This window comes from Hibiscus syriacus, unplaced genomic scaffold, assembly GCF_006381635.1.
Source record: "Hibiscus syriacus cultivar Baekdansim isolate YM2019G1 unplaced genomic scaffold, ASM638163v2 tig00110387_pilon, whole genome shotgun sequence".
NCBI classification, from domain to species: domain Eukaryota; kingdom Viridiplantae; phylum Streptophyta; class Magnoliopsida; order Malvales; family Malvaceae; genus Hibiscus; species Hibiscus syriacus.
The window spans coordinates 1069967-1084389 of NW_024062717.1; the positions used below are offsets into that span (position 1 = coordinate 1069967).

General features: G+C 35.0%; 2 pseudogenes; both read left to right on the forward strand.

Annotated features, from left to right (window-relative positions):
• Window positions 1-11896: 11896 nt before the first annotated feature.
• Window positions 11897-12603, forward strand: LOC120122798 (annotated as a pseudogene).
• Window positions 12604-13188: 585 nt separating this feature from the next.
• LOC120122393 lies at window positions 13189-13834 on the forward strand (annotated as a pseudogene).
• The last annotated feature ends 589 nt before the right edge of the window (window positions 13835-14423 follow it).

Consider the following 14423-nt stretch of genomic DNA (forward strand, 5'->3'; position numbering starts at 1 on the left):
TCTATGTAACCTCAAATTTAGAGAATATCATTGCAGCCGCAGATGCTGATGGAAAATCAAACCTATGGCACCAAAGACTTAGCCATATGAACGAGAAAGAGATGAAGAAGCTTTTATCAAAAGGGAAGCTGTCGGATCTAAAGAGTGTAGATGTCGGACTATGCGAGGATTGCATCTTTGGCAAACAAAAGAAAGTCAGCTTTGCAAAGATTGGTAAGACACCCAAGGCTGAAAAGTTAGAGTTGGTTCATACTGATGTATGGAGACCATCTCCAATTCCATCTCTTGCAGGCTCATTATATTATGTCACCTTCATCGATGATTCAACAAGGAAGGTGTGGGTTTATTTTCTGAAGAAGAAATCAGAAGTCTTTGATACCTTCAGAAAATGGAAAGCCATGGTGGAAAATGAGATTGGTTTGAAAGTCAAGCGGTTAAGGTCTGATAATGGAGGAGAGTACAAAAATAGAAGATTCATATATTTTTGCGCAAACAATGGGATAAAGATAGAGACAATAGTTCCCATGACACTGCAGCAGAATGGCGTAGCAGAGCGCATGAACAGAACTCTGAATGAACGTGCCAAAAGCATAAGGATACATGCCGGACTGCCCAAATTTCTATGGGCTGAAGCTATCAACACTGTAGCTTACCTGATCAACCGTGGGCCCTCAATTCCTTTGGATGGCAGAATACCAGAGGAAGTTTGGAGCAAGAAAGAAATAAACCTTTCACACTTAAGGGTGTTTGGTTGTATTTCTTATGTACACATAGATTCTGCTGAAAGAAGTAAACTTGATGCCAAGTCCAACGAATGCGTCTTTGTTGGTTATGGTGGTGATGAGTTCGGTTACCGGTTTTGGGACTATGAAAATCAGAAGATCATCAGAACAAGAGATGTCATTTTCAATGAGAATGTAATGTACAAAGACGGTCAACCATGGAATCAAGTAGCTCCAACACCGAAGCTGAAACAAAGGAATTTGTTAAGTTTGAGGAGATTTCTGGAAATGATGTTCAGATCACTCCTGAAGCAGTTCAAGAAGAACCAGTCTCACCAGAACTGAGACGCTCCTCCAGAATTCCTAAACCAACCCAACGGTATTCTCCTTCTTTGCACTACTTGTTGCTGACTGACAATGGTAAACCAGAGTGCTATGATGAAGCAATGCAAGTGGAGGATTCAGTCAAGTGGGAGTCTTCCATGAAAGATGAGATGGACTTGTTTATGTCAAATCAGACATGTGAATTAGCTGAATTACTACCAGGCAAGAAAGCGCTCCACAACAAGTGGATTTACAGGATCAAGGAAGTGCACGATGGGAGCAAATGCTACAAAGCGAGATTGGTTGTCAAAGGTTTTAAGCAAAAAGAAGGTATTGACTACAATGAAATTTTCTCTCTAGTCGTAAAACTGTCTACAATCATACTGGTGTTGAAAATTGTAGCTGCAGATAATTTACATCTTGAGCAGTTAGATGTAAAGACAACTTTCCTTCATGGTGATTTGGAGGAAGAAATCTATATGAGGCAGCCAGAAGGCTTCATAGAGGCAGGCAAGAAAAACCAAGTATGCAGGTTGAAGAAGAGCTTGTATGGTTTAAAACAAGCTCCTAGACAATGTTACAAGAAATTCGATAGTTTCATGAGTAGCAGTGATTTAACCAGATGCCAAGCAGATCATTGTTGCTACATTAAGAGGTTCGAAAATAGCTTCATTATTTTATTGTTGTACGTTGATGACATGCTCGTTGCAGGCTCAAACATGCAAGAGATTATAAACTTGAAGCAAAAATTGTCGAAGCAGTTTGCTATGAAGGATCTGGGCGCGACAAAGCAGATTCTTGGGATAAGGATCAAGAGAGACACAAAGTCGGGTATTTTGATGTTATCACAGGCTGAGTACATCAACAAAGTACTCTCCAGGTTCAACATGCAAGATGCTAAACCAGTAAGTACACCTTTAGGTGTTCATTTTAGACTCTCCAAAGAACAGTTACCAAAGACGGAGGAAGAACGTGCACACATGGTGAAGGTGTCGTATGCCTCAGCAATTGGAAGTCTAATGTATGCCATGGTTTGTACCAAACCAGATATTGCTCATGCAGTGGGAGCTGTTAGCAGGTACATGAATAATCCAGGCAAGATACACTGGGAAGCTGTCAAATGGATCCTCAGATACCTGCGGGGTACTACAAACAAAGCACTTTGTTTCAAAGGTGGAGATACGATACTGACAGGCTATGTAGATGCTGACTTAGCCGGAAATGTTGACATCAGAAGGAACACTACAGGGTATGTCTATACTCTAGGAGGTACTGCAGTGAGTTGGGTTTCTCAACTACAGAAGATAGTTGCTCTTTCTACAACTAAAGCAAAATATATCCTTGTTACGGAGGCCAGCAAGGAGATGGTTTGGCTCCAAAGTTTCTTGGAAGAGTTAGGCAAGAAACAAGAAAACAATGTCTTGTATTGCGACAGTCAAAGTGCTATTCATCTAGCAAAGAATTCGTCTTTTCATTCCAGGACGAAGTACATACAATTGCGATATAATTTTATCACTCTCTTCTGGAAGATGTGATTTTGAAACTAGAAAAGATTAATGGAGCTCAAAATCCAGCAGATATGTTGATAAAGACGACGACTACGAAAAAACTGAAGTTGTGCTCAGCTTCAGTTGGCATGCTAGAATAACAAGACCAGAAATGCTACTGCATTGATCGAGGTGTGAAGACAGATTAAAATTAGTCTTCAAGTGGGAGATTGTTGGAAGTCAAAGTTGTATGGCAACACATGCAACACATGGGCTGCTAAATAGGTGGCTGCGTAATTTTGTTGAATTTAGGCTTGGGTTAATCACACATTTAGTCATTGCACTTTAGGGTATTTTCAAAGATTAGTCCCTAAGCTTCAACTATAAATACCCTAGCTCATTTAGCTTCAAAATCATCCCAAAAATCATTTCTTTCTCCCATTATTAGAGAGTTTTCTTGTGAGTAGTGAGTGTTTTGTAAACACCTGTAAATTTTCTCTCTTTTAGTAAAAGATCTGCAACAGTCCGGAGACGTAAGCAAAATTGGCTGAACTCCGTTATCAATTTCGGGTATTATTTTTCCGCTTTTATTTCGCATTCTCACTAATCTGGTTATAGGGAAATTACTCGTACTCATTTTATTTCCCAACAATGGCATCCTGCAGGAGCTGATCGTGGCTTTACTTTTCTCGACTTTAATCTTACCATTGCATATCATAGAACTAATCTTTTGGCACTTTGTGAACATAGAATAATCATGTAGACTCTGTACATAACACAAAAGCTTTCATTAGTTTCTAATTCCATTGACCCGATGATTGCTTTAATCCATACAAAGATTTAAGCAACCGAAACACACATGTCTCCCTATGGTTGTGAAAGCCTTCTCGAAGTATCATGTAAACTTCCTCATGTAGGTCATGTTGTAGAAAAGCATTAAACACATCCATTTGGAATAGAGACTAATCAAACATAACATGTAACTTCCCAAACTTGATCACCATCAGATGAGCCTAAGATGTTATATTGGGCTACTGAAGAAATCACTAAATTTAAAATATTTTCCTATTTCATTTTTAAAATATAATATGGTTTATCAAAATACTACATTCATAGTCGTTATAAAATATTTATAAAAATTGAAATTCCATGATATATAGTTTAAAACAAATTAATATAACATGAATCTCTTAGTTTACAATCTCAATACATGTATAAAGATCTTATGAATACAATATCCACTAAAAGTAATAATACAATACTTTAGAGAAAGATGTTGGAAATCAAATTACGACAGTACTTCTCGTATAAGTTCAAGCTACTAACCCATAAACGAAAACATTCAAACACTGAGCCTTACAAAGCTCCGTGGTATATCGTTAATCTACAATATACATCATAAATCTCATAAACATAAACATACTAGCAGAAATAACGATAAAAAATAAGTACATGAATGATTCATAAATCCAAGCGCTACATGCTTAAGGTTTATTCATTTCTTTCATAATAATATTAGTCTTATGTTTTCCTTAGTCCACAACTAAAGTCCTAGTCATGAACATATTTTGATCTCTAGTCTCAACAAATACAAGTCATACATCATCACATGCATATAGACAATTATAGAAATCACTTTCACAATAGCAATCATGTACTAATAATTAATGGGGGAACCCGATGTCACACATGCCTTGGTATAATTTCCACCAATCATAACTAATTATATCTTGGTCTCATCATAGCCATCATATATAGATCATAGAGGAAACTTGATCTCACATATGTCTTAGTATAATTCTCATTCACAATACTTATATCAATGGCTCGATGTCACAATAACATTTAAACCAAGTGACATAGATATCTAATAATCATTATCACACACAATCACAACTGTATAGGTGCACATATACCACTTTCATCAATCATTTTCTTACAATGTCAATCAAGCTTAACTAACCTTAACTCTTTAACTTTAGAGGAAGAAATTGTGATTAAACTCGCCCCCTTAACTCTTTATCTCTCTCATGACAAACATGAAAAAAATAGAGAAATGATGAAGATGCTATAAAGGAGGTTTGAAAATGTGGGTCAAATATGTAATTAAAAAAAATGGAATATTTTGATACAAGTAACCCTATAGCCATCAACTATATATGACATCCCCTGCTCCTATCCAATATGAGTATTGAATTTCGGAGAAAAATGATTAATCACCCAAATGGTCCTCTAATTTTTACTCAACTCTCAAGAGTTTATAAAAACTTTCAATTACTTTAAGAAAGGCCTCAAAGCCTATTAAATTGAGCCCAAACATAGTCGAGTGAAACTCAAGCCATAAATAAATCATCCATCATTAACCCGAGTCAACGTTTAAACATTGACTCGAAAATTCAAGTCATTGTATTTGACAACCTCACTATGAAAATAGAAATGGAAATGACAATAGCAATGATAATAAAAATGGCAATGATGATGTCTAGAACATTAAAGTCATTGTATTTGACAACAATGAACACTATTGTAAGGGAATCAATCACTGTATTTGACATTAACTTTTTTTATCAACCAATTGGAATATTTGTGAGATAGTAAGACAACAATGGTGGAGCAAGAAACTCGCAATCACAAACAAAAGTAACATAAAACCAACAAATGATGGCAAAATCAAAAGAAGAATGATTGAAAACTTATCCATAGATAGTGCTCTTCAATTTTGGAAAAAAAATAGTAACAAATGAAGTTTTGAAACACATATGGATGTTTTTCACGAAATAAATTTTTTCGAGATGATTATAAGATAATATTTATTTAAAAAATTAATGTAAAAAAATTGTAACAATTTCAAAAATGGTTTCACTAAAACTTTTGCAAAAAAAAGAATTTTTAGAACATAGATAGCTATCGGTGTTTTTCACGAAATAATTTTTTTTTGAGATGATTATAACATAATACTTATTTTAAAAAATCTTAATTATTAATAATATATAGACAATTATCAATCTAAATCAATCTCACTTATAGACTCCTGGATAAGATAACAAATCTCCACAGTCCTAGTCGCATCCAAATACACAGATTAAGAAATTTTGACCTTTAACAATACTAAAAACAATCTAATTTCAAATTATTGTTATGTTGTTGATAAATTCAAGTTCTATTTTTAAACATAATATTATTAAAAAGTAATTATAAATTATAAATATAAATCATAAGATAAATATGAGAATATAATAATAATAATAATAATAATAATAATAATGTTCCCAGTTACTAAATTGTATGCGTCATTTAATCACATATGTGACAATTGTATGCATGACCGTCTACTTACAAATGATACGTGTGCTTTAAATTTCGATATATATAAGCATAAACACGTGTGCTTTAAGCCTATTAGTCTGCGTAGTGTGGGTGCCGACTGTTCACATGGAATAAATGCTCATGACTTTTGTTATTCATTTTCTTCACATTACTTGTAATGTGTAGGCGTATTGCGACAATCAAACACTAATTAAGATATAATAATATTAGCAGTATAGCCAACCTGATATATGTAATTTCAATAACTTGTAAATTAATTTTTAGGTGATTTTAAGATAATATATATTCAGAACATTTTATTTAATTAATAATTAATATATATACTATGAATTACAATTGTTTAAAGTCAAGGTTTCTATAGAGAATAAAGTCCTTGTAATCATTGAGATTTATTTCATTGTTACCAAAATGCTTGAGGATAAGTATTATTAATCAATTGGTTTAGTGACATGAGATACTAGATCCCTTAAAGTTAGAAATTCAAATATTGAAGTTGTGAACGTAACAAACTGAGTTAGAGGGTCACCCTTATGATAAACCTTTATAGTATTCAATCCAGATTAATCGTCCAATAAAATAGATACATGTAATTAAATAAAAAAATACTTATAGCCATATCCTATTAACATAGTCATAATTCATAATGATTAAAAACACCAGCTAACATCACTGTAGGCATTGATAGACTAAGGAGAGACAACTAGGGATAGGCACGAGATCTAGACCTGATGAGTTCCAACTCGACCTGATTTTATTGGATAAGATTTTTTTTAAAAATTGATTCAGGTTGAATCGAATTTTTTAGAGCATATGTTCAGGTTGGATTCGATTTTAAGGTAAAAAACATCCGACCTGACCGACCCAAAAAATAATATAATTATATCTTATATATTTAGGGAAAATTACAATAATACCTCTCTCTATAATTTTTTAATTAGATTCCTAATTTTTATTAAATGTTATAAATATATTTATTTCGAATGAGATTAAAGTTTAATCTTAAAAAGGCGGGTTGGCTTCGAGTCAAGTGAAATCACCTTAAAACTGGTTCATGTCTGGTGAAGGGTGCATATTTTTCGTGTCGGGTTAGTTGAAAACCCGACCCATGTCCATCCTTAAGGACAACATAGGACAATCACCTCCCTAAAACTCAAGTCATGAAATGTTTTAGATATTATCTTTATATTTTGTATCGGTAACCTATTTACACCCCTAGAATTTCATAAATTCATCCCTCCTAAAATTTTAAAAGTTCATCTCATAACATAAAATTATACATCCATCCCTGACTGTAGGCAAAAGATGTTGGGTAAGCATCTAAATTAGTATATATTATAATATTGATAAAAAAATATTGCATCATTGTACAATATTTTGAAATTTTCTGATTTTAAAGGCGTCAAATAATTATTTAATATGAATAAACAATATTTTCATGTTGGTAAATAGAACTGACTCGCTATTCATCGGACAATAGACACGATTTCCTGTAATGCATGAATTGTGTCATGTGATCCTTTAAAAGTGACTTATCGGGAATAATAATAATAAAATTAGAGATCAAATATACAACCATATTATTGATCCCACAACGCTAATCAATTGATGTTCTTCCGTCTTCAATCAACTTTGTGTATGGCACATGAAACCTCACTTCTTCACAAATTAGAAGTTGAAGAACATGGTTGGATAACAAACATTACTTATCATACCATCATTCCCTTCGCACATTATTTCCAAATTTACGTTAAAGCAAAGCTTTAACTTCAGTGGGAATTGTTACAGTGGATAACAAATCTTTGAATATATTAATGTCTGGTCAAATTGGATACTTGAAGCTAACATTTTCTAACTCAATATTGCATGTTACCGTGGGAATTGTTAAGCTATCCTCTCTGCTCGACTCAATCAGGATTTTCTATCAAGAATGTCAAATATCAAAGCTGTTGAACCCTTGGTTTCACTGGCGTAAGGAGCCAAGGCATTGGTTCGCAAAACAGCCATGGCTGAGACAGTTGATACAGAGAAAACATTGAATATTTCTTCAAACTTTGCTTTCTCATGCTTCACAAGTATAGATCCAAGGTAGAAACAGAATGCATTTGTGCAATAATCGGGAAAGAAAGAAAACTCGAACCTGATACCGCTTACAAGTTCGAGTCGGACTCCCTACTTCATAGGGGCTTCGCATTTCTATTGGTATAAATCTATCACCTTCTGATCCGAACAAAAAGATGCGACAATTCTGATACCTCCAACATCATTAGCTACTTGGTTTGCTTCTTCATACATCAACTGCATTTACATTCAATATATACATACATATATACAATTTCTTCCAATTTTTCTGCTCTCCTTCAATCACTGTAGATAAAGAAGAAGAAGAAGAAGAAGAAGAAGAAGAAGAGAAAAGAAGAAGAAGAAGAAGAAGAAGAAGAAGAAGAAGAAGAAGAAGAAGAAAAGAAGAAGAAGAAGAAAGAAGAAGAAGAGAAGAAGAAGAAGAAGAAGAAGAATAAAAGAAAGAAGAAGAAGAAAAGAAGAAGAAGAAGAAGAAAGAAGAAGAAGAAGAAGAGAAAGAAAAGAAAAAAGAAAGAAGAAGAAGAAGAAGAAGAAGAAGAAGAAGAAGAGAAGAAGACGAAGAAGAAGAAGAAGAAGAAGAAAAGAAGAAGAAGAAGAGAAGAAGAAGAAGAAGAAGAAGAAGAAGAAGAAGAAGAAGAGAAGAAGAAGAAGAAGAGAAGAAAAGAAGAAGAAGAAGAAGAAGAAGAAGAAGAAGAAGAAGAAGAAGAAGAAGAAGAAGAAGAAGAAGAAGAAGAAAAGAAAAGAGAAGAGAAGAAGAAGAAGAAGAAGAAGAAGAAGAAGAAGAAGAAGAAGAAGAAGAGAAGAAGAAAGAAGAAAGAAGAAGAAGAAGAAGAAGAAGAAGAAGAAGAAGAAGAAGAAGAAGAAGAAGAAGAAGAAGAAGAAGAAGAAGACTATATTGGGAAAATAGGGCATCATGGTCTCCTCAGATTTCTTTTTGTTTCATCTACATGTTACCGGCCGCTACTAGTTTTGTTACTCATTCGTCTTTCTTACTCTTAGAATCGTCGTAGAACCATAAGCCAAAACCCTCGCCGATCACCTTCCTAAAGATTTCTAGAGCGTCGCCGCTCATTTTTATATAGCAGGCAGACGATAGAAATCATAGCAGAGATCATAACAGAAATCAGAGAAAACATCCATGTGATCTGGGAACACACTGGAGGTTCTATATATTATTCGGAGATACTGGATAATCTTATCGAACAGAGAAACACGGATCTTCAATATACCGATAGAATTGCGGAAATTAAAATCACTATTGAAAGAGTTCATTAGCTGACGGGATCATCAGTTATTCAGAATGTGACTTATCAGGCTCATATAGTATTGGGCATTTTTCGGTGGCACAAAATAATCAAACAGGTATTCAGAATCCTTTGCATCAGAGTTACTCGTGTTTTCAAATATGACCAAAGTGATTCCATTATTCAGGAAAATCAGAAGCATTTTGGGCATTAGATTCTTGGAGGATTCAAGTGATTTGAGCTTATAAGAGAGAAACAGAGATTCAGGACATTTACGATTTGTGTCGACTTATCGGAATATCGAGTCAACCTGAATTGTACAAATCCCATCAATGATACCTGTCAATTGGTTAAATCGTTGCACTTCCAGAGTATTCACTTTTTAATACAAACAATTCTTGTCAAATTAATCATCTTCAGATGCATCGCGGAAAGGATCTTAGGGACAGTACATCATGTAAGTTCGATAGCGATTACAGACTTATCCAAGTCACTCACTTAACCCTAGGTCATTAAGGGTACTTAGGTCATAAAATATAGTCATTTTGGTATTTGAGATTATTTTGTTCATTTCAGATTTGAAGGTATTAGTTATTTCAGGGCTTGGATGTGCTTCGAATCATATTATACTTCTGGGGTATTCAAAATAAATCAGAAGTCTAATCGGTGATTCCAAGATTCCAATGGATTATGATATAAGTTCTCAGGTCGTCTCCATTATCATAGTCATCCATATTACTTTTTACTCTTTAAGGGTATTTTTGTAATTTTACTCCATAAGGTATTTTCGTAATTTTACCTAACTAAAGTATTGTCATAGTTTCTCATCCAAGTACATTTGGCATTTAACTTTTAATGAGATAAATTAGAATTTACAGATCCAGGGTTTGATTGCTTTACCACTTAATCACAGAACTTGTAATTTAATTCTAATTGTCCCTCAATTTCTTATACGAGTCATCTGAGCCATATTCAGTTACCAAATTTTTACCATATTTGGATCAAGTTTAGAAATAATTTACTATACAGATGAGAGAAAACATTTTCATCCATGTATTTACCAGTTCCAACATGTTTCATAAAGCATGCATAAGGTAGAAATGTATTACCTTGATTTATGTGCCATACCGATTGACCATTTAAACTCCATTCAATCGCCCTAACTTGAATTCAACGTCCAATAATTCCTCAGATAGACAACAACAGAAATTTCATCAGAAACAGAGCTTAATTGTGAAAACGGATCGAATCGGGTGGTTGATCAGTGAAAAATAACTTACCGGGTTTGAATTTGGTGAAACGGACCTAAAAACGAACTCAGAATGTCAAAAAAACATTAAAATAGGTGTACACGGAAAAAGTCAATGGCCAGTTAATGACAGTCAACGACCAACACCTGGTCAACGGTCAACAACTCAGTCAACGACTCACCCAGGCGATTCGACTCAATGGCGTAACTCGGCTCAGGCGGCTCTGTTCAGACCGATCCAGACCAATTCAGCAAGTCAGTACCCTCCCAGGCTGGCAGACAACGTCCACGCGTAGGGAGAGGCGTGTCCGGTCGTCTGACGTCGACAAAAAATTCCAGAATTCTAAATCTCTGGCTTGAGAGTCACGTGAAAGTGTTATTTTTCAATGAAACATAATGAATCACAAAAATTTTAAAACGTACAACTTCTCCAACGGTGGCTGGCGAGTGACGATGACGGAGCAACGACAACACGACGATTTCAGTCAGGTTTTGAGCGCACAGTGACGGTGAGTCCAATAGTGCAGGCGGTGAGGTGAATGGACGGGTTGATCAACCGAAATTGACAGAAAACATGCGATGGTCGGGTTAAAAATGATGAAGCTTCACGTCGAGTTTTACGGCGAACGACGCCGATTCACGACGAGATAAGGATCGTTTTGTTCACCATTCGACGATGAGTCTATTGGTGGTGTCAGAACGACGAACGGTGGTCGGACGGACGACGATGAATTGAGGCGTTAAAAGTGGCCAACGGAGATGATGAATTTGAAGTTTAGGGATTCAGGGTTTAATTTGAGGGGAAATCAGATTGCTCGAGGGAGGGGTTAAATTTTTCAATGTAATAAAATAGGTAAATTTGGGTTCAAGTCTCTGGATTTTCTTGTAATTTCCTAAAAAGGTATATAAATTCTGAAATCTTGCATTTTGGTTCCCAATTTCCCCTTGTTACTACCTTAATACGATACTTTAAAATTGATAAATTTTTGCCCATAAATTAGGGTGTGACAATATGGACTTGTATTTTAATTAAAATATTAGAATATAAAATTTTGACTTTTCTTTCGGGATATTGATCTTTCAATTAAAGTCGACGTAGATTTTTCATTCGTTTGGTCTTATATTCTATCTAATTAAACATTAAAATATGAAGTTGTGAGGTTGCTTTCAGAATACTGAATTTTTTCATTCGTGGCTGGCAAGGTAGAAGCTAGGGTTAGAGTTTTAAGATTGATTTTAGGGATTTTTATGTATTTGGATTTTTTGAAAGGATTGATAGAACAAATTGAAAACAATTAGATGACCAAATTTGTAATTTACCCTAAAAAATAATTAGATGACCAAAATAGAATAAAAGTAATAGTTAAGATACTAAACGTGTAGTTTATTCTCAAAACTCTACCTTTTCTTAATTAAAAAAACTCTACCTTTTCTCATATATAAATTCCCTTGTGCAAATGAATTTAACAGTCTAAACTCAACCTAAAAAACCCAGACCCTGCCAAAACTATGTCCATTGCCACATCCACTCAACATGTTCAAGATTTTCTAGGAGAATTCCACTACTTCAGAAGATTTCTTCTGTATACACCATATGTTCAAACACAACCAAGCCCTGAAAACCCCCACAATTCTTCAGACACCAGCAGCTTCAATGGAATCGGAAACATCGTAATCACGGTCCTGTCGATCCTCGTCTGTTCCGTAATTTGCTCACTTGGACTCATTTCCATCATCAGGTTCGCATTGAGGTTTCTGAGTTTATTGGCCTCGGAACCCCGTTAGCAAACACAGGGGTCAAGCGAAAAGCGTTGAAGACCTTTCAAAAGTGAGCTACTCGACCGAGTTAAAGCTGCCGGGTTTGGACTCTGTGTGTGTGATATGCCTTTCGGATTTCACACCCGGTGACCGCGTGCGGCAGCTACCCAAGTGCAACCATGGGTTCCATGTTGGATGCATCGACAAGTGGCTGAGGTCTCATTCATCTTGCCCTAAATGCAGGCACTGCCTCATCGAGACGTGCGAAAAGATTGTTGGGTGTAGCCAGGCAAGTGCTGGCTCATCGGAACCGGCTCCACCGCCGGAAACCATTTTGAACTTACCGATATTAGCTCCTGAAGGTTTCATAAACAGCTATAGGTAAATTAGCTTAGCTTCTTTTTATCTTTTACTCTCCTCGGTCAACTGTGCCATGTGTTCAAACTTAACAAGTTTCTTGTTTAGTAATCAATTACAAGTTAACTTGCATTTATATATATATTGAACAAACTTGCATTTATCTTTTTCCCACGCTTCTATATAACAATTCATTTGTAACATCATAATAAGAAAACGACTATGTGACCCAAAAAACCTAATGTATTAAATTCAGTGAGAAAATTGAAAAAAAATTAATTACATTGAATGAAATAGGAGGGAGAGTAAAGTAAGAAAGATCAATTATCAAATTTATAATTTATTCTAAAAAATAATTGGATGACCAAAATAGAATAAAAGTGATAGTTAGGATATTAAAAGTGTAGTTTATTCTAAAATATATTGGTACTCTTTTCCTACTATATGCCCCAAATTAACCCTGATTACTCCCAGATACAATTCATTTTAAAACTAAAAAGATTATAATTCTCAAAACTCAAAACTCAAAACTCTACCTTCTATTAAAAAAAACCTCTACCTTTTCTCATATATAAATTCCCTTGTGCAAATGAATTTTACAATCTAAACTCAACCTAAAATACCCAGACCCTGCCAAAACTATGTCCATTGCCGCATCCACTCAACATGTTCAAGATTTTCTAGGAGAATTCCACTACTTTAGAAGGTTTCTTCTGTATACACCATATGTTCAAACACAACCAAGCGCTGAAAACCCCCACAATTCTTCAGACACCACTGCCGATAACAACAGCTTCAATGGAATCGGAAACATCGTCATCACGGTTCTGTCGATCCTCGTCTGTGCCGTAATTTGCTCACTTGGACTCATTTCCATCATCAGGTTCGCATTGAGGTTTCTGAGTTTATTGGCCTCGGAACCCCGTTAGCAAACACAGGGGTCAAGCGAAAAGCGTTGAAGACCTTTCAAAAGTGAGCTACTCGACCGAGTTAAAGCTGCCGGGTTTGGACTCTGTGTGTGTGATATGCCTTTCGGATTTCACACCCGGTGACCGCGTGCGGCAGCTACCCAAGTGCAACCATGGGTTCCATGTTGGATGCATCGACAAGTGGCTGAGGTCTCATTCATCTTGCCCTAAATGCAGGCACTGCCTCATCGAGACGTGCGAAAAGATTGTTGGGTGTAGCCAGGCAAGTGCTGGCTCATCGGAACCGGCTCCACCGCCGGAAACCATTTTGAACTTACCGATATTAGCTCCTGAAGGTTTCATAAACAACTATAGATAAATTAGCTTAGCTTCCTTTTATCTTTTACTCTCCTCGGTAACTGTACCATGTGTTCAAACTTAAACAGGTTTCTTGTGTAGTAATAATTACAAGTTAACTTGCATATATATATATATATATATATATATATATATTAATGTATATGTAATTAAACAAAAAGCAAAAGGGAAAGGTAATTTAGGTTAGTCTGCGTGCCGCTGTTCACATGAAATAAATGCTCATGACTTTTGTTATTCATTTTCTTCACATTACTTGTCATGTGTAGGCGTATTGAGACAATCAAACACTAATTAAAATATAATAATATTAGCAATATAGCCAACATGATATATGTAATTTCAATAACTTGTAAATTAATTTAGGTGATTTTAAGATAGTATCTATTCAAAATATTTTAATTAATTAATAATTAGTATGTATATTATGTAATTACAATTGCTTAAAGTCGAGGTTTATATAGAGAACAACAGTTATTGTCATCATTGAGATTTATTTCACTGTCAAAATGCTTGTGGATGAGTACCATTAATTAATTGGTTTAGTGACAGTTGTTAATTATTGTAAATTTGAAAACGTTGCATCATTTTCT